The sequence below is a fragment of the Pteronotus mesoamericanus genome, unplaced genomic scaffold, assembly GCF_021234165.1.
Source record: "Pteronotus mesoamericanus isolate MK-2021 breed Mesoamerican mustached bat unplaced genomic scaffold, CSHL_Meso_final contig_50, whole genome shotgun sequence".
Lineage (NCBI taxonomy): Eukaryota > Metazoa > Chordata > Mammalia > Chiroptera > Mormoopidae > Pteronotus > Pteronotus mesoamericanus.
In genome coordinates, this window is record NW_026555186.1 from 20,693,666 (window position 1) to 20,716,318 (window position 22,653).

Consider the following 22,653-nt stretch of genomic DNA (forward strand, 5'->3'; position numbering starts at 1 on the left):
GTTTTTTAATCCACTCATTTACTGATGGGCATTTGGGTTGTTTCCAACACTTAGCTATTGTAAATAGTGCTGCTGTGAACATAGGGGTGCATACATTCTTTTGATTTGGTGATTCAGGATTCTTAGGGTATATTCCCAGCAGTGGAATCACTGGGTCATAAGACAGTTCCATTTTTAATTTTTTGAGGAAATTCCTTACTGTTTTCCACAGTAGCTTTACCAGTCTGCATTTTCAGCATAAGTGCACTAGGGTTCCCTTTCTCCACATTTTCACCAGCACTTGTTGACTTATTAATGAGAGACATTCTGACAGGTGTGAGGTGATATCTCCTTATGGTTTTAATTTGCATTTCTCTGATGGCTAGTGATGTTGAGCATTTTTTCGTATGTCTGTGGGCCATCTGTATATCCTCTTGGAAAAGTATCTATTCAGGTTTTCAATAATAGCCATACTAACAGGCATGAGGTAATATTGTATTGTGATTTTGATTTGCATTTTCACAATAATTAATGATATTGAGCAATTTTTCATGTATCTGTGAGCCATTGGTATATCCTCTTTGGAAAAATTTCTATTTGGGTCCTCTGCCCATTTTTTTTGAGATGTTATTTTTTTATTTTTAGAGAGAGGGGAAGCGAGGGAGAAACAGAGGGAGAAAAACATCCATGTGAGAGAGAAACATGAATCAGCTGCCTCTTGTACGTGCCCCAACCTGGGACTGAACCCGTAACCCAGGCAGGTGCCCTTACCAGGAATCGAACCAGCAATGTTTTCCTTTGGGGACGAAACCCAACCAACTGAGGCACACCAGTCAGGGCTAGTTGAGTTATTTGTGTTTCTGCAATTGAGTTATATGAGTTTCTTGTGTATTTTGGATGTTAATGCCTTTTTCAGGTATGTGGTTTGCCAGCATTTTCTCCCAATTCATAGATTTCCTTTTTATTTTGTTGGTGAGTTTCTTTGATGTGCAACAGCTTTTTAGTATGATGTAGTCACAGTTGTTTCTTTCTGCTATTGTTGCCTTTGCTTTTGGAGTCAAATCTAAAAAAATCATTGCCAAGACCAGTGTGATCACTATAGTTTTGTAATATATTTGAAATCAGGTAATGTGCTGCCTCAATCTTTCTCTCCAAAGATTGCTTTAGCTATCTGGGGTCTTTTGTGGTTCCATACAATTTTTCAGACTTTTTGTTCTATGTCAGCCTGTTGTCTATGAGTCTGTCTCTATTTTGCTTGTTAGTTCAGTTCATTAGATTCCACATTATGAGTAAAATCTTATGGTATTTGTCTTTCTCTGACTGGCTTATTTCACTTAGCATAGTGTTCTCCAGATCCATCCATCCTGTCTGTCACCTACGATAAAATCTTCTTTACAGCCAAGTAGTAGTATGTACCATACCTGTTTTATCCACTCACCTACTGATGGATACTTCGGCTACTTCCAAATCTGGGCTATTGTAAATAATGCTGCAGTGAACAGAGGGGAGCATATATTCTTTCAAATTAGTGTTTCCAGTTTCTTCAAATAAATTCCGAAAAGTGGAATTGCTGGATCATAAGGCATTTCCATTTTTAATTTTTAGAGGTAACTCCATACTGCTTTCCACACTGACTGCACCAATCTGCATTGCTACCAACAGTGCAGAAGGGGTTCCCCTTTCTTCACTTCCTCACCAACATAGGCAGTAAAATCTCGGACATTGCTCATAGCCATATTTTTTCTGATATATCACCTCAGGCAAGGAAAACAAAAGAAAACATATAAACAAATGGGACTACATCAAACTAAAAAGTTTTTGCACAGCAAAGGAAACCATCTATAAAATGAAAAGATAACCCTCTGAATGGGAGAACATATTTGCCGATCATCTGATCAGAGGGTAATATACAAAATTTAAAAAGAACTTATAAAACTCAGCATCCAAAAAATCCATTAAAAAAATGAGTAAAGGCCCAAAGGGGACATACAGATAGCCATTAGACATATCAAAAGATGCTCAACATCACTAATCATTAGAGAAATGCAAATTAAACCCACAATGAGATATCACCTTACACCTGTCAGAGTGATTCTCATCAATAAATCAACAAGCAATAAATGATGAGAGGTTTTGATTGCTGATTCAATCTTCTTAATAAGTAATTCATCCATACACATATCCTATTTTCTCATGATTCGGTCTCGGTGTGTGTCTAGGAATTTATACATTTTATCTAATCTGTTCCATTTGTTGGCATATAACTGATCATAGTAGTCTCTTATAATCATTTGTATTTGTCTGGTATCAGTTGTAATGACTCCTCTTTCATTCATAATTTTATTTTTTGAGTCCTCTGTTTTTTCTTCAGAAGGCTAGCAAAAGGCTTGTCTGTTTCTTGTCTCTTCTTTAAAAATCTGCGTAGTTTCATTATCTTTTCTATTGTGTTTTTTAGTCCTTATTTTCTACTCTATTTTTGTCCTTCCTTCTACTAACTTTGGGCTTAATTTGTTCTTTTTTTTTCTAGTTCCTCAAAGTGTAAAGTTAGGTTGTTTGAGGTCTTTCTTTTTTTTTTTCTTAATATGAGTACTTATTATTATAAACTTCCTTCTTAGACTGCCTTTGTTGCATCCCAGTAAGTTTTAATATGTTGTGTTTCCATTTTTGTTTGTTTCAAGATAATTTCTGATTTCTCTTCGTATTTCTTCTATGACCCATTGGTTGTCAAGAAGCATGTTGTTAATCTCCATGTATTTATGAATTTTCCAATTTTCTCCTCATAATTGATTTTTGTGTTCATACCATTGTAGTTGGAAAAGATGCTTAATATCATTTCAATCTTTTTTAATTATTTAAGACTTTTTGTGACCTAATATGATCTATCCTGGAAAATATTCCATGTGCATTTGACAATATGTATTTTGCTCATTTTGGATGGAATGTTCTCTCTGTGTATCTTCAGTCATATGGTCCACTGTGTAGTTTAAATCTAGTATTTCCTTATTGATTTCCTGCTGGAATTTTCTATTATTTTTTGAAAGTGGAGTATTGAAGTCCTCTACTACTGTTGCATGGCTGTCTATTTCTCCCTTCAGATCTGTTAAATATTTGCTTTATATATTTAGGTGTCCCTATGTTGGTGCATAAACATTTATTAATATTATATCCTCTTGATGAGCTGAGCCCCTTATAATTATATAATGACCTTCTTTGTCCCTTGTTGCAGTCTTGGCATGAAGTCTATTTTGTCTGATATAAGTATAGCTACCCTTTATTTCTTTCATTCCTTTATTTGCATGGAATATCTTTTTCCATTCCTTCCCTTTCTCCTTATATGTGTCCTTAACACTGAAGTGAGTTCCTTGTACATAACATATGGTTGGATCTTGTAGTTTAAAAAAAAAATCTTTTTTATTTATTTGGGGGGAGATAAATAAAAGGAGAGAAACATCAATGTGAGAGGGATACATCCATTGATTACCTCTCATGAACCTGTGACCCAGGTGTGTGCCCTGACTGGGAATCGAACCAGTGATGTTTTACTTTGCAGGATGATGCCCAACCAACTGAGCCACACTGGTCAGGGCTGGATCTTGTTTTTTTAATCCATTCAGCCACTCTCTGTTGTTGACTGGAGAATTTAGTCCATCTGTATTTAAAGAAATATCAGTAGGTATGAACTTATTGCCATTTGGAAATTGTGTTTCTTATTTTCTTGCTCCTTTATTACTCTCTTGCTTTCTTCCTTTGTAATTTGATGACTTTCTGTAGTGGTATGCTTTCACCCCTTTGTCTTTATATTTTATGTATCTTCTATAGGCTATTGTTTTTTGGTTACTATAAGGCTTCCTAAAACATCTTGTATTTATAAGTGTATTTTTAAGCTGATAGTAACTCATCTTCAAATGCATAGAAAAGTTCCCTCCCCCCACATATTAGGTTTCTGATGTCACAATTTTCATCTTTTTTATATTGTGTATCCATTAATAATTTATTTTATACTTATTTTTAATACTTTGTGTTTCATACTAGAGTTGTGATTTATCCACTAGAATTACAACATTAGAGTAATCTGAATTCAACTGTATTCAAATTTTTCTAGTGAGTTTTATACTTTCACATGATGTCCTGTTACTACTTCAGCTTTTGTTTGTCTGGGAAAGTCTTTCTCTTACCTTCAGTTCTTGGGACAAGCTTACCACCAGGTAGAGTATTTTTGGTTGACAATTTAGTTTTCCCCGTGTAATACTTTGTATGTATCATCTCACTACTTTCTTCCCTGGAAGTTTCTGCTGAAAAATCTGACTCTAATCTTATGGGAGTTCCTGCCCAACCAGGGAACCTAAGCAGAGCACACAGGGAGCTACATAGCCCATCCAGCACCCCTGCTGATGGTAGCACTTGAACAGAAAGCATACCTCATGGCTTTCCCTGTCTGCAGAGCAAAACTGGTGGCCTCACCTGACCACAGACTCACCTGACTCATCTGTGCACACTCTTGCTTGAGTTGGGTCCACGGACAGTGTACAAGCCCTGAATACCACACTGCTGCACAGCCAGTCCAGGGAAGCTAATTCATAGTCCCATGTACTGCAGGTTGGTGGCAAAAGAAGGTTTACAGTTGTTTATACAGGAAATACAATAACTAAAAAAAATAATAATACAATAAACTCTGTTTTGTGTACTCACGACTATAAACCTACTTTTGTTCCATCCTATACAATAAAACCCCATCCTGACCATCTGGTAAACCTGACAGGAAAATTCAGGCAACTGTGGAGTCCATCCTCCACAGGGATGGGGGTCAAAGCCAGGAGTCCTATCCAAAGGGATCAAAGCCAGGAGTCCTATCCAACTTCTCAGTCAGTGGCACACGACCCCCAAAGTCAGAGCTGGAACAGTTGCCTCACTCCAAAACAGTCCAAAATAGCATGCCCCACCTGCCTGAGGTTATTTCCAATAGACATACTCAGAAACCCAAACTGAGTTGACTGGTAAAGGCCTGTCTGCCTAAGGAAACATGTAAAGTCTGTAAGAAGAGCACAGTTACTCAGATATGCAGATACCAATGTAAGGAATCAATGATAATGAAAAATAAGGTAAACAAGGCATCACCAAAGTGTTGGGAAACATCCCACCTGGTTTCAAAGACTGTAGCCTCGCTGACAGGTGAGAGGGCCCCAAGTCTGGAGCTGAGTAAGGAGGCCGTGGGAAAATAGGGCACCGAGGAGACAAAACCTGCCCCCCTGGCAGGGGCACAGCCCCTCCCTCCCTCACATCACCCTGCTTGATCCTGGAGGATGGCTGGTTAGTAATTGATCTGAGGAACTGAATAGTTTCTAAAGCAGTCTTGACCATGTAGAAGAAAGAATCAGAGACCTGGGTTATAGGACATTTCAAATTATCCAGTCAGAGAAACAAAAAATAATAATAATTAAAAGAGTGAAGAAAGTCTCCAGGACCAATAGGATAAAATGAAAAGAAATAATATTTGCATTTATGGAAATTCCAGGAGGAGAGAAAGAGGGAGGAACACAAATTATATTTAAAGCAATAATGGCTAAAATTTTTCCAAACCTGGGATTAGAAATGAACATCTAAATCTGTGAGGCCCAAAAGATCCCAAATAGGGCTACAATTTTATAATAGATTGTCAAAAGTCAAAGACAAAAAGGAATTTTAAAAGCAGCAAGAGTAAAGAAAGGTTACATACAAGAGAACCCCCACAAGACTATCGGTGGATTTCTCAAAAGAAACTTCAGACCAGGAGAGAATGCAATGACATGAAAAATATTGAAATGATATTAAAAATATTGAAAGAAAATAACTGCCCACTAAAAATTCTATACCTGGTGAATTAGAAATAAAAAAGGGATAAAGACTTTCACAAACAAACAAAAGCTGAGTATGTTCATTAACACCATATCTACTTATAAGAAATACTAAAGGGAGTTCTTTGAGTGGAAATAAAAGGACACTAATTAACATCATAAAAACATAAAAAGGTAGTGCAAAACTCATTGGTTATGGGAAATATATAGTCAAAGTTAGATTCTATAATATGCTAATTGTGCATAATTCACTTACAACTCTAGTATAAAAGTTAAAAAATTAATGTAAAAATAACCACAACTGAATAATCTATTATATGTTATCCAATATAAAAATATGTAAATTGTAAAACAATAACCTAAAATGTGTGGGGGAGTAGAAGGAAAAGGGTAAAGCTTAGGAATTTTATTGATGTTAGGTTGTCATCAACATAAAAACTAGGGTATTAGAATTTTAAGGTATTTTATTTAAGCCTCGGAGTAACCACAAGGAAAAAAATCTTAGTAATTGCTGAAAAGTACATGATAAAGAAGTCGAAGCATACTGAAACGAAGGGCCTGAAAATGAAAAGAGAGAGCAGGGTAAGAAACAAGGAACAATGGATCTATGAAACACAGAGAAACAACAAAATTTCAATAGTAGGTCTTTACCTTCCAATAATTACTTTAAATATAAATGAATTAAATTCTCTAATTAAAAAAAGAATGACTGAATAGATAAAAAATAAACAAGATCCAAGAATATGCTGCCTACAAGAGACTCACTACAGCCTTAAGACACACAAAGACTGAACAAGTGAAGGGATGGATGAAGACATTTCAAGCAAACTGTAACAAAAAAAAAAAAATGGTGGGGGCAGGGATACTCATACTTACATCAAACTAAATACACTTTAAAAATGGTGCAAAGAGGCAAAGAAGAGCATTATATCATGGTAAAGGGGTCAGTCTATCTAGAAGACACAACAGTTGTAAACATTTCTGTGCCCAATATTGGAGCACCTAATATATAAAGCAAACATGAATACAACTAACAGAAAATAAATATTAATACAATCATAGGGGACATGAATACCTCAACAATGGACATATTATCCAGAGACTCAATAAGGAAATAGCAGATTTGATTATAAGTCAAATGCAACTAACAGAGATATACAGAACATTCTAACAGCAGAATATTCTTTTCATGTAACATTTTTTTCATTTAAAACTTTTTTATTGTTCAATAGTCCCCATTACCCCCCCCCAATACTCTCCCCCACCTCCCACATTCAGTCCTACCCACCCCAGTTGTCTTTGTCCATGGATCCTTCATACATATTCCTTGATGACCCTTTTCCTTCTTTCCCCCATTGTCCCCTTTCCCCTCTCCCTTCTGGTTACTGTCAGGTCGTGCTTTATTTCCAAGTCTCTGGTTATTTTGCTCACTTTTTTATTTTGATCAGGTTCCACTTATAGGTGAGATCAGAGAGTATTGCCTTTCACCGCCTGGCTGATTTCACTTTGCATAATGCCCTACAGTTCCATCCATGAAGGAGGACATACAGAGGGCCCAGAGACATATGAAAGGATGCTCAGCATCACTAGCCATCAGAGAGATGCAAATTAAAACCAGCATGAGATACCACTTCACACCAGTCAGAATGGCCATCATAAACAGATCAACAAGCATCAAGTGCTGGCAAGGTTGTGGAGAAAAGAGAACTGTAGTGCACTTTGGTGGGGATGCAGACTGGGGCAGCCACTGGGGAAAACAGTATGGAATCTCCTCAGAAAACTAAAAATGGAACTGCCTTTTGATCCAGTGATTCCACTACTGGGATTATACCCTAAGAATCCTTAAACACCAATTCTATGCACCCCAATGTTCGTTGCAGCTTTATTTACAATAGCCAAGTGCTGGAAACAGCCTAAGTGCCCATCAATAAATGAGTGGATCAAAAAACTCTGGTACATTTTCATATAACATTTTCTAGAATAGATCATAGGTTAGTCCACAAAACAAGCCAGCAAATTCAAGAAGATTGAAATCATACCAAATATGCTCACTGACCACAATGGCATGAAACTAGGAATCAATAATTAAGAAAACTGTAAAATTCATAAATACATTGAAATTAAACAACACTTTCCTAAACCACAGCAACAAGAAATTAAAGGCGAAATAAAGTTTCCTCAGAAGAATAAAATGGAAATAGCATACTAAAGAACATATGGGATCTACAAAAGCAATTCTAAGAGGGAAGTTTATAGCAATAAACACCTACATTAAAAAGCAAGAAGGCCCCCAAGTAAGGGCCCTAACTCCATAAGGAACTAGAAAAATAAGAACAAACTGAGCCCAAAGTTAGCAGAAGGAAGGAAAACATAAAATCAGAGCAGAAATAAATAAAATAGAGAACAGGAAAATAATAAAAAAAGATTAACCAAACTAAGAGTTGGTCTTTGAAAAGATACAAAATTGACAAAGCCTTAGCCAGACTAACCAAGGAAAACAGTGACAGGATGCACATCAACAAAATTATAAATAAAAAGGAGACATTACAACTGATACCACAGAAGTACAAAGGATTGTAAGAGTCTACTATGAACCGGTATATGGTAGCTGCAACCTAGAAGAAATTTCTTAGAAACAAACAAATTCCCAAAACTCAACCAGGAAGAAATGGAAAGTCTAAATAGCTCAATTACTAATAAGGAGATTGAATCAATCATCAAAACTCTTTCAACAAAGCAAAGACTAGTGAAGCAAATGGCTTCTCTGGTGAACTTTTCCAAGCACTTAGAGGAGAATTAACACCGATATTTCTCAAACTCTTCCAAAAAATCAAAGAGGGAACACTCCCAAATTCATTTTACAAGGTCAGCATTACCCTGATAACAAAGACAATAAGGACACTACAAGAAAAGTAAACTACTGGCCAATATCCCTGATGAATAAAGATTTATAAATTGTCAACAAAATACTAGCATACCAAATACAGCAGATCATTATAAGGATCACTTACCATGACAGTCAGAAATATCTCTGGGATACATGATGGTTCAACATATGCAAACTATTCAATGTGATAAATCACAATAATAAAATGAAAATGATATAATCACCTGAATGACTCAAGAAAAGCACTTGTCAGTCTTCAATTTTCATTCATGATAAAAACTGTCAACAAAGCAGGTATAAAATAAACATTCCTCAACATAATAAAGGCCACATAAAACAAGTCAACAGCTAAGAATATAGGGTGGGGCAAAAGTAGGTTTACAGTTTGTATGAATAATAAAAATACAAGAATAAACTTTTATGTACTCACAACTGTAAACCTACTTTTGCCCCTACCCTTTATCCTCAGTGGTGAAAGCTGAAAGCTTTTCCTCTAAGATCAGTAACAAGACAAGTGTGCTCACTAGCCACTCCACAAATATTGGAACCCAGCAGAGCAGTTAGGTATGATGAATAAATAAAAGGCACTAGAATGGGAAAGGAAGAAGTAAAATTGTCTCTATTTGCAGAAGCATGATTTTTTTATATGCAAAATCCTAAAGCTTCAAACAAAAAAAAGTTTAAACTATTCAATACAGCAAAGTTGCAAGATACAAAATTAACATGCAAAAGTCGGTAGTGTTTCTATACACTAACAACAAATTTTCTAAAAAAGTTTACCTCATTTACAATAGCATCAAGAACAATAAAATATTTGGGAATAAATTTAACCAAGAAGGTGAAAGATCTCAGAAAACGGTAAGACTTTAATGGGGTGGGGGGGAATCTAAGAAGAAACAAATAAATGAAATGGTATTCTGTGTTTATGAACTGGAAGAACTTTAATACTTTTTAAATGTCAATATTACCAAAAGCCTTGATTTAGTCTTATCAAGACTAAATCATGATGAGTAGAAAATCTGAACAGACCCATTATTAGTTAGGAAATTGAATCAATAATCAAAAACCTCTCAAGAAACAAAAGTGTAGGGACAGATGGCTTTCCTCGTAAATTCTACCAAACATTCAAATAATTACTTTGAATCCTTCTCAAATTCTTTCAGAAAATAGAATAGGAGGGAATCATTTTTCAAGTCCAGCACTACCCTGATATTAAAACTAGACACGTATGCCACAAAAAACAATAATGATGTTCCAAAATCCCTGGTGAACATAGATGCAAAAATCCTTAACAAATTACTAGCAAACCAAATTCAACAATACATTAAAAGGGTCATACACCATGGTCAAGAGGGATTTATTCCAGGGATGTGAGAATGATTCAACATCTTCAACAGTCAGGGTGATATAACATGTTAACAAAATGAAGGATAAAAATCATATGATCATCTCAATAGATGCAGGAATAAAGTTGCAGAATAAAAATATCAATACACAAATTTTTTTTTCATTTCTAAGTATTAATAATGAACTATCATAAAGAGAAATTAAGGAAACTATTTAATTTCAACTATTAAACTATTAAACTGTATCAAAAAGAATAAAATACCTCAGAATAAATATAACCAAGGAGGTGAAAAACCTGTATGTTGAAAACTATGACATTAATGAAAATAACTGAAGAACAAACAAATAAACAGAAAGATATCCCATGCTTATGGACTGGAAGGACAAATATTGTTAAATATCCATACTATTCAAAGAAATCTACAGATTCAGTGCAATTACTATCAAAATAATAATGACATTTTTCACACAAATAGAACAAACAATCCTAAACTTTGTATGGAACCCTAAAATGTCCTGCATAGTGTAAGCAAATTTGAGAAAGTAGACCATAGCTGGAGGCATCATGCTCCCTAATTTCAAACTAGGTTACAAAGCTAGAATAATTAAAACAGTATGCTGTTGGCATTAAAACAGACTCATAGATTAATGGAACAGCATAGAAAGCCCAAAAGTATATCCATGCATATGTGGTCAATTATGGCAAAGAACTATGAATATACAATGGGAAAATGACAATTACTCAGTTGATGTTGGAAAAACTAGACAGCCACATGCAAAAGAATGAAATTAGACTACTTTTGTATCATACATAAAAATTAACTCAAAATGGATTAAAGACTTGAACATAATACCTTAAGCCATAAAATTCCTAGACAAAAATATATACACTAGGCTTCTTGACATAGACTTTTGTGATGATTTTTTGTATCTGACACTGAAAACAAAAGCAAAGTAAACAAGTGGGACAACATTTTTTGTATCTGACACTGAAAACAAAAGCAAAGTAAACAAGTGGGACAACATCAAACTAAAAAGCTTATGCACAGCAAAGGAAACTATCAATAAAATGAAAAGGCAACTTAGTGAATGGGAGGAAATATTAGCAAACCATATATCTGTTAAGGAGTTAATATCCAAAATATATAAGCAATTCCTAAAACTCAATAGGAAAAAAAAACAATTAAAAAATGGGCAGAGGATCCAAATGAACATTTTCACAAGACAAACAGGTGGCCAACAGGCACATGAAAAGGTGCTCAACATCACTAATCATCAGAGAAATGCAAATCAAAACCATAATAAGGTACTACATTACATCTGTTAAAATGGCTATTATAAAAAATGTTAGAAATTGCAAGTGTTGGTGAGGATGTGGAGAAAAGGGAACCATTCTGTACTGTTAGGAGTGTAAATTGGTCCAGCCACTATGGAAAACAGTATAGAGGTTCCTCAAAAAATTAAATGTAGGGCTTCTATTTGATCCAGCAATTCCTCTTCTGGGTATTTATCTGAAGAAACCAAAAACATTAACTTGAAAAGATACCTGCACCACTACGTTCATTGCAGCATTATTTGCAATAGCCAGGATATGGAAACAACCTAGGTGTCCATAGATGGATTAATGGATAAATGATTTGTGATATGTGTAATGGAATATTATTCAGCCATAATGAAAGCATCTGTATTACTATTTGTGACAACATGGATGGAGCTTGAGGACATTATGCTCAGTGAAATAAGTCAGACAGATGAAGACAAATACCATATGATCTCTCTTACATGTAAGAGAGGAGAGAGAGAGATAAAAGCTCCCCCCTTACATGTAAGGGGGGGGAGAGAGAGAGAGAAAAGCTCATGGATACAGAGCACAGATTAGTGGTTCCCAGGAGAAGAGGATGGGGTATGGGGGAAATGGTTGAACTGTTAGGGTATTGGGGTTTTTTTTCCATTTTAGATCAGTTGAATTTAAAATGTAAATTAAGGGTGGAGTTGGAAGAGAGTATTGGCGGGGGATAAATGGTAATGAGAAAAATATAATAAAAATGAATCATTAAAAAAAATAATAAAATGTAAAATGAAGTACTACCAAAAGTGATCTATAAGATTCAATACAATTCCTATTAAAGTTCCAAAAGCATTTTTACAGAAATAGAAAAGATATTCCTAAAATTTATAGGATATCACAGAAGGCCCTGAGTAGCCAAGGAAATCATGAGAAAGAATAACAAAGTGGAAGCCATCACACTTTCTGATTTCAAGCTATACTATAAAGCTATAGTAATTAAAACAGTATGGTACTAGCAGAAAAACAGACAAATAAACCAATGAAGCAGAATCAAAAGTACAGAAATATATCCTAGCATATGCAGACAACTGATACTTGACAGGAGAACCAAGAATACTCAGTGGAAAAAAAAGAAAACAGTCTCTAAAATAAATGGTGCTGGGAAAGCCAGAGAGTCAGTCACCTGGGAAGGAATGAATACTGACTCTTATCTTATACCACTCACAAAAAGTAACTCAACATAGATTAAAGACTTAAATGTGAGACCTGAAACATTAAAACTCCTAGAAGAAAACATAGGGGAATTTCACGTGGGTCTTGGTAAAAAAAAATTTTCTTTGAAATCACACCTCTAACGCACAAGCAACAAGATTTAAAAAAAAGACAACAGTAGGACTACATCAAAAAGCATCTATATAGCAAAGAAATCATCAACAAAGTGAAAAGATAACCTACGGATTAGGAAAAAAATATTTAATAGTCACATATCTAATAAGGGGTTAACATCCAAAATATATAAAGAACTTGTACAACTCAACAGAAAAAAATCCTATTTAAAAATGGGCAAAAAATCTGGATAGACATTTTTACAAAGAAAATACACAAATAGCCAACAGGTACACATGTGGATGCTCTACATCTCTCATCATTACAGAAATGCAAATTAAAAATATAAGATATTACCTCATGCCTGTTAGAATGGCCATCAGCAAAAAGACAATAACAAATGCAGATGGATGTGAAGAAAAGGGACAGTTGTGCACTCTTGGTGGCATATAAATTTGTGCAGCCATTATGGAAGATAGTACAGAGGGTCCTCAAAAAATTAAAAATAGAACTGCCATGTAATCCAGCAATTCCATTTCTGATAGTATATTCAAAAGAAACTAAAACACTTAATTCAAAAAGACATCTGCACCCCACATACATAACATCATTATTTACAATAGCCGAGACATGGACACAGCCTAAGTATCCATCAATAAGTGAATGGATTAAGTAGTTGAGTATATACAATGGAATATTATTCAACCATAAAAATGAGGAAATACTACATTTTCAAGAACATGGATGCAACTTGAAGGCATAATGCTAAGTGAAATAAGTCAGACAAAGACAAATACTGTATGTCTCACATTTGGAATCTAAATTTAAAAAAAGTTATCATAGAACAAGAGGTCAGATTTGTGATTACAAAAGACAGCAGTCAGGGAGGAGGCAGAATTGGAGAAAAGTGGTCAAAAACTACAAATTTCCAGTTATAAGATAAATAAGAACTAGGGATGTAAAATACAACATGATGACTATAGTTAACATTACCATATGATGTGTAGGAAAGTTGTAAAGATACTAGAATCTAAGTGGTCTCTTCACAGAAAGAATATTTTTTCTTTTAATCATGTCTATATGATGATGCATATTAACCTATTACAACAATCATTTTACAATATAACTCAGACCATCATGCTCTACACCTTAAATTTATGTAGTGATGTATGTTAATTATTTCTCATAAAACTGTAAAGAAAAATAAAACTCCAGATCCAAATGACATTACTGGTGAATTCTAACAAAATTTACCAAAGTAACACTAATCCTTCTCAAACTCTTTTGAAAAATTACAGAGATGGAAGCACTTCACAACTCATTCTATGAGTCTGGCGTTAGCCACATGTGAAAGCCAGATAAAAACATCACAAGAAAAGAAAATTACAGACCAATACCCCTTATAAATACAGATGCAAAAGTCTTCCAAAAAATGCTAGCACATTTATTTGAATGGAATAGTAAAAGGATTACACACTATATCCAAATGGTATTTATCCCACAAATGCAAGGATGTTTTTGCATAAGGAAAATCAATGTAATATACCATATTAATATTGGATTGGCCAAAAAGTCCATTATATTTTTTCTGTACTAGAGCTCTGATAGTGCTTAGTCGTCTTTAACTTCATGTGAAACAGTTTTGTTGGATTATTTTGTGACAGCTGTCATATCAGCGTGCATTTTTTAAAAACTTAATCAAAATTAGTTTTTGTGCAGCCATTTTAATATTGACAATGGAAGAAAACATGCAACATATTTGGCATATTATGCTTTATTATTTCAAGAAAGGTAAAAACAACTAAAATCCAAAAAAAAGATCTGTGCATTGTGTGGAGAAGGTACTGTGACTGATCAAACATGTCAAAAGTGGTTTGTGAAATGTCTTGGTACTATTGATATTTCAGCCAAAATAATTCTTTTCTGTGGGTCTGTCTTATGCATTGGAAGATGTTTAACAGCACCCCAGCCTCTACCCACTGGAAGCCAATAGCAAAAGATAAATGGCATATTCAAAATGTCCAAATCAATAAAGCTATTGGTGAAAATGAAAAATGTGTCTTTTATTTTAGGGAAAAAACTAAACAGATTTTTTGGCCAATCCAATAAAAATGAAGGGGGGAAAAATAACAGATCATTTTGACTGTTGCATAAAAGGAATTTGACAAAGTCAAGCACTCTTTTATGATAAAAACAGCCAGAACACTAGGATTAGAAGGGAACTTTCTCAATGTGACTAAGGGCGTTTATGGAAAACTCACAGCTAACATCAAACACAATGTGAAAGATTGAAAGCTTTCCCCCTAAGACAAGGATTCCCACCTCAGTGTTGCTATTCAATGTTGTGCTAGAAATGTAGCCAGAGCAATAAGATAAGGAAAAGAAATAAAAGACATCCATATTGGAAAAAGAAGAAGTAAGCTTATCTCTATTCACAGATGCCATAATCTTATATATAGAAAATCACAAATCTGAAAGAAAACAATTGGAGCTAATAAATCTGGCAGAATTGTAGGTTACGAGATCAACACACAAAAACCACTTGTTTTCACCAAAAATCTGAAAAGAATATTAAGAAAGTTATTTCATTTTGAGAAAGAACTGAGTAGGAAGGATTACAATACCTGACACAAACTATACTACAAGGCCACCATAATCAAAATATTCTGGTACTCGCTCAAGAACGGACACATAGACCAATGGAATAGAATAAAGAGCCCAGAAATAAACCCATGTCTCTATGGTCAATATTTGACAAGGGGGGTAAGGAGAATTAAATGGAGTAACAATAGAGTCTTCAATAAATGGTGTTGGGAAATCTGGACAAGTACATGCAAAAAAAAAAAAAAAATGAAACTACACCACCACCTTACACCGTACACCAAAATAAACTCAAGATGGATAAGAGTTAAATATAAGATGTGATATCATAAAAGTCCTAGAGGAGAACGTACACAGGAAAATTTTAGATATCCCATGCAGCAATATTTACACTGATACATCCCCTAGGGCAAGGGATATAAAAGAAAGAGTGAACAAATGGGACTACATCAAACTAAAAAGTTTCTGCAAGGCTAAAGAAAACATCACAAAATGAAAAGGGAACCAATCGAATGGGAAAATACATTGCCAATTATACCTCAGATTAGACAAGGGTTTGATCTCCAAAATAAATAAAGAACTCACATGACTCCACACTAAGAAGACAAACAAACCATTTAAAAAAATGACAAAGGACCTGAACAGACACTTGTCCAAGGAGGACATACACAGGGTGCATAGACACATTGAAAAAATGCTCAACATCACTAGCCATCAGAGAGATGCAAATTAAAACCAGCATGAGATACCACTTCACACCAGTCAGAATGGCCATCATAAACAGATCAACAAGCATCAAGTGCTGGCAAGGTTGTGGAGAAAAGAGAACTGTAGTGCACTTTGGTGGGGATGCAGACTGGGGCAGCCACTGGGGAAAACAGTATGGAATCTCCTCAGAAAACTAAAAATGGAACTGCCTTTTGATCCAGTGATTCCACTACTGGGATTATACCCTAAGAATCCTTAAACACCAATTCTATGCACCCCAATGTTCATTGCAGCTTTATTTACAATAGCCAAGTGCTGGAAACAGCCTAAGGGCCCATCAGAAAACAAATGGATCAAAAAACTGTGGTACAGTTACACAATAGAATACTGTGCAGCAGGAAGAAAGAAGGAACTCCTGCCCTTCACAACAGCATGGATGGAACTGGAGAGGATTATGCTAAGTGAAATGTGCCACATGGTGAAAGACAAATACCATATGATCTCACCTGTAAGTGGAACCTAATCAACAGAACAAACAAACAAGCAAAACAGAACCGGAGACATGGGAATAAGGAACATACTGACAGAGACCAAAGTGGAGGAGGGAGAGGGATAATGGGGAAAGTAAGGGAAGGTGTAAGTCAAGGAACAGGTCTAGGACCCATGGGTATGGACAAGTGGATAGGGGTTGACTGGGAACGAGGGTAAAGGTGGGCAGGACAGAGGAGAGCAACAAATATGGGAGAACTGTAACTGAAAAATAAATAAATATATGCATACATATATACATAAAACAAAAGAAAGGTATTTCATTTACAGTAGCATTTAATAGAATAAAAAACTAGAAAAAAATTAACCAAAGATGTGAACAACCTATATACTGAAAACAATAAAATGTTGCTGGAAGAAATTAAAGAAGACCTAACTAACTGGAAAGATATCCCATTTTCATGTATTAGAAAACTTAGTACTGTTAAGATATCAGTACTACCCAAAGCTATATATATATTCAACACAATCACTGTTGAAATTACAATAGCCCTTTTTACAGAAACGGAAAAGCTACTCCTCAAATTCACATGGAATTTCTAGGGGCCCTGAATAGCAACAAAAAAAGTCTTGAAAAAGAAGTACAATGTTATAAGACTCATATTTTGCATTTCAAAACTTACTAGAAAACTAGTAAGAAAACACAAGAAAAAGTTCTTAACATCATTAGTCATTAGGGGAATGAATGAAAATTAAAACTACAATGACATTCAAATGTATTAGAATTACTATAGTTAAATTTTTTTTTTTAAGTAAGTGTTGGCAAGAATGTGGAGAAATTGAAATCTTCATACATTGCTGGTTAGGATGCAAAGTGATGCATCCCACTGTGAAAGCATTTTATAGTTTCCTTAAAAAGCTAAATATACAATTGCCATATGATTCAACAGGTGTGCTCCTGGGTATATACCCAAAGAAATTGAAAACCAGGACTCAAATGGATACCTGTACACCAACATTTTTTTCAGCATTATTCACTGAAGCCAAAAGATGGGGGAAAAACCCAAATACCTATAAACAAATAATGGATAAACAAAATGTGGTACATATGTGCAATGGTATTCAGCCATAAAAAGAATGAATTTCTGACACATGCAGCAGTATCAGTGAACCTTGAAAACATTGTTAAGTGAAATAAACCAGACACAAAAGAATGAATAGTGTATGATCCCACTTAAATGCGATTATCTAGAATAGGCAAATTCCTAGAGACAGAGAGTAGATTGAGAGGTTCTCAGAGGTTTAGGAGAGTAGGGAATTGGGCCATTATTCCAATATTAACAGAATTTCTCTTCATTGTGATGAAAATATTTTTTGGAAATAGTGGTAATGGTTGTGCAACTTTGTGAATATAATTGATGCCACTGACTTATATATGAAGAATAAAGTGGCAAGTTCTGTTATATATATTTTACTATAATAAAAAATACTTTTAAAAAATGACATGGTACTCACTTTTTAACCTGGTTACAGAAACAAAACATTTAAAAATTATGCAATTTAGCCCTGGCCAGTGGGGCTCAGTTGGTTGGAGCATCATCCCGTAGATCAAGGGGTCACAGGTTCAATTCCCAGTCAGAGCACATGCCAGGGTTATGGGTTCTGTCCCTGGATTAGCTACATGCTAGAGGCAGCCAATCAGTGTTTCTCTCTCACATTGATTTTTCTCTCCCTCCCTTTCTCCCTCCCTTCGCTTCTAAAATCAATAAGCATGTATTCTGCTGAGGATTAAAAAAAATTACCGTTGCTGGTGTGGCTCAGTGGATTGAGTGCTGACCTGCAAACCAAAGGGTCACCAGTTTGATTCCCAGTCAGGCCACATACGTGGGGTGCAGGCCAGGACCCCAGATGGGGGTACACAAGAGGAAACCGCAAATAGATGTTTTGCTCCCTCTCTTCCTCTCTCCTTTCCCCCTCTCTAAAAATAAACAAAATCTTTTTAAAAACCTTACAACTTAGCCTGATAACTTTGTAAACTACTGAAAATTAAGAAAGTGTGATAGAATTATAAGTAATCTGCAACATACTTTAACTTATTCACTATTAACATTTAATTTTGCAGGATTAATAAATTTGACTCTGCAATCCTAAAGCTATAGGAAATAAAGATAAAATTTTAAATCCATTTTGCATTAAGTTTTTGAGTATACTGAGGAACTCTACACTTACTTTTGACTATAAAAATATCAATCCACCTCTGCTAAGACCTACTTATATCAATCAACTTTTGACACCACAAAATTCTTATGTAATATGAAGAATACAGAGCAGTGAAACACTGTGTCTCAACCTTTGTCCCTCACATGAAGGATAGGACATATCTGCTTTTTAATACTGATTTTAGGGCTCTGAATTAACCTCTAAACAATGTGTTTTTTTGATAATATGCAATTCTACTGATTAAGGACAGTCTTGGATAATATGCTAATTATTCAATTTTCTTAAGTATATCCTTTTATATGTAGGCACTCATTCACCCATTCAACAAACATGTATTGAATACCCACTGTAAGCACTGTGCAAGTTGCTGCAATTGCAAAAATATCTCAAGATAATTCCTGTCTCTGAAAAGTCTTCAAGTAATGGAGGTTACTTTGTGGCTTTTGATAGCAAATATTAACTTGGACCATATTCTGTGGGGAAAATAAGTCATAGCTTTATTTATTTTAGGATAGGTGAGAAATTGTGAGATAAATTATTTTTACAAAGTAGAATTTATGAAGAGTCAGAAGTACCTGTTTGAGACTCGAGAATTCCAATTCTTCTTTATATTCTTTTTATGCCCAATAGTGACTTAGAGATTTTTCTTTGCAGTTCTTTCTTGCTCTTTGATTTCACCCAGTGAATTTCTCCAAGAGCTTTTTTTCCCTTCACATAGGAAAATAAGTATGAATTATGCGTCTTTACTGTGTTCTTTACTTTAAAATAGCATAGTTAAAATGTACTAATAATATTGGACGTTCTTTAAACCATGACTTAATACCAAACTAGTTATTATCAGTTTATCGCTAATAGTAGGTTGTGGTTAAGTTTGTGTAAAAGTTAATTCCTAGTACAGAAGCTTCTCACTCCATTAACTCTAAAACAAATCTATTTTTTGGAATGAGATACTAAAATATATATGATGACTATGATCATAATGGTTTTTAGTGTACTATCTCCTAGGCTTTCATTTTAAATGGGGACAATATGGCCCTCAAATTGACAAAGAGTGGTTCTGGGGTACAACAAAAAAGCTTAGGTAGCAGAGTAGTTTGTGGTCCTCCAAAGCTCAGCTCTACCTGACAAAATCTTATTCCTTACTATTTAATCTCTTTCATTAGGAAGAAGTCAGGTTTAATTTATTTATTGATTAGAATACTTAATTTAAAATAAATATAAATTTAACTTATTTTTTTCTTCTTACAAGGAAGATAGTAAGAAAAGATTGAGACCACATCTTAAAGTATCTTTAAATCATCAGCCATTAAAATATAGTACTTATACTTTCCATGAATGTTTAATAAATTCCATATTTTCAGTATCTGATATTCTGAAAGTCTATTCAAAATAAGCAGCTATCTTAGAGGAATCAACTCATACTTAGAAACCACTGCACCTCAGCCATTTATTTGGACAATGGTCAGTTTACTGATTTATTCAGAAAAGATAGACATAATATGAAGAACAAGCACTGGCAAGAAAAGTCAGCTTCTTCATATTAAAAGTAGTAGTAGTAGCAATAATAACAATACAAAAATAATCTAACATTGAACCTTTGCTATGGACCAGGCATATGCTTTATAAGTATTAATTCATCTAATCCTCTTAATAGCTCAGTGAATTAGGTACTTTCAGTATTCTCATTTTACGCTGGAATCTGCAATTAATCACTGTGATTAGTATTCTGACAATTTTTCTAATGTAAGTCAGTCTAATACTTATCTAGTAACAATGTCTGTGAGGATATTTTCTTGAAGCCTGATTTTGATTTAGAAATTGCATTCATCCCTTCCAATTTACAGCTTTGGAAATTCCAAAATTATTGAAAACACCCACTGCTTCCTTACTTAATAAAATTTTTTAAAGAAATTAACATTAACCAAGCAATAATCATTATCCAGCTTACTGATCATTACCCAGTCTGCCTATGAAAGCTTATTGCCTCAGCCATCCTGAGTCACCATCACCTTTTGGTGTTCAGAGGGGGAAATATTATAGACTAGGGTCTTCCTACACTGCATTCTTTCTCCCACCTTCCACCAAAAAGGCATTCAGCATGCATGAGGACACTTTCAGAGTGAGAGGGACACTATTAACAATTATACCAGGACATGTCCAAACAGACTGTCTGGGAAAACCAGCACATAGGATCTCCCTACTCACGCTGCTCCATCTTTTGGGCCACATCTATTCTCAGCTCTACTGTTTTCTGCAACTATGCCATTAATACCATTATTCCTTTACACAAACAACTGGAACCTTTGGACCTGAAGAATCTAAGGGTTATAAATAATCTTTGGAGGTAGCTCAATCACATATTTTTAAATGTAAAAATAACAGTAATAATTTCCAACAATAGTATTACCCGCTCTGCAACCTAAATTTGTGAAGAAGTTTATAGGTCTATAAACTACTTTGGGAATATTTGTGTTTATGTGTTAGGATAATATTTGAATGTGAGAAAAACTATTCCTACTTCCCCTCTCTCTTACACAAAGAGCCCCTTTCCTCTTCAAATAGTGACTATAGTTTAGAGAACAGTGGTTAGATAGCTTTAAAAAGCTGTTAAGGCTGAAATTCCTTAACTGTATCTCCAAAACAGAAGGCCCACAGATTGGATGCAAGGCAATTCATTGGAATGTAGAAAGACAACATTCAAGTTTATATTATGTTTATCTACGCAGAAGAAAAAATAAGCTTTACTAATATTCAGTGAGGACTTAACACTGACATACTCACATGTTATGATGGTATGTCATGTTAGCTGAGGAAAACTGGAATTTTCACAGAAAGGCTGACTTCATTGGGGTTTTTTGGGTTTTTTTTTGAGTTGCAATATACTGAAGTTTGTGTGCCCAGGTAAATGGATTTTTTATTATATTATCTAGTTTTAGCTAAATTACCAGTAGAAAGCGGGCAAGAGACTTAATTAAACAGAATCCTATAAAGAAATCAGATTAAACATAATACTAGTAAGGTCAACAAAAATAGAGGAGCTAACACATCAACCTAGTACAATTCAATCATTGATTAAAGAAATTGAAGCAGATACAATTAAATGGAAAACTGTTTCATGTTCATTGATTGGAAAAATTAATATTGTTGCAATGTCCATACTACTCATAGCAACATAAAGATTCAGTGCAATCCCTATCAAAATACCAATGGGGTATTTCACAGAAAGAGAAAAAAAAATCATAAAATTTGTATGAAATCACAAAAGACCCTGAACAGCCAGAGCAATATTGAGAAGACAGAATGCAAGGTATCATACTTCCTGATTTCAAACTATATTGCAAAGATCTAATCAAAATAGTATGGTACTGGCATAAAAACAGACACATAGACCAATGGAACACAATAGAAAGCCCAGAAATAACCTACTCATATACTTTCAACTAATTTTCAGATAGGGTGCCGAGAGTACAAAATGGGGAAAGGACAGTCCCTTCAATAACACCGTCTCTTCAATAAGTGGTGCTGGGAAAATTGGACCCTTAACCTACACCATATACAAAAATTAACTCAAAATATATTAAAGACTAAAATGTAAGACCCAAAACCATAAAACTCTGCGAGAAAACAGAGAGTGAGCTTCTTGGCATTGACCTTGACAATGATTTTTTTGGATATGACCACAAAAGCTCAGGCAACAAGAGCAAAAATAAACAAGTGGGACTACATCAAATTGGAACGCTTCTGCATGGCAAAGGAAACAAGAAAAATGAAAAAATAACCTATGGATTGGGAGAAAATATGTACAAACCATATATATGATAAGAGATACTGGAATTTGCTAACACAGTAGACTTTAGGTACTCTCTCAACAAAATTATCTTGACCATAATAGCCACTTCATCATACAATTATGTCAGATCATGTTTTACACCCTAAATACATGCAATTTTTATTTTAAAAATATAACATATGAACAA

At 34.6% G+C, this 22,653-nt stretch overlaps 1 protein-coding gene across 1 annotated transcript in view; it reads left to right on the plus strand.

Annotated features, from left to right (window-relative positions):
- The window catches only part of RNF180 (ring finger protein 180), a 156,635-nt gene that overhangs the window by 132,321 nt on the left and 1,661 nt on the right, over positions 1-22,653 (plus strand). The window lies entirely within an intron of this gene.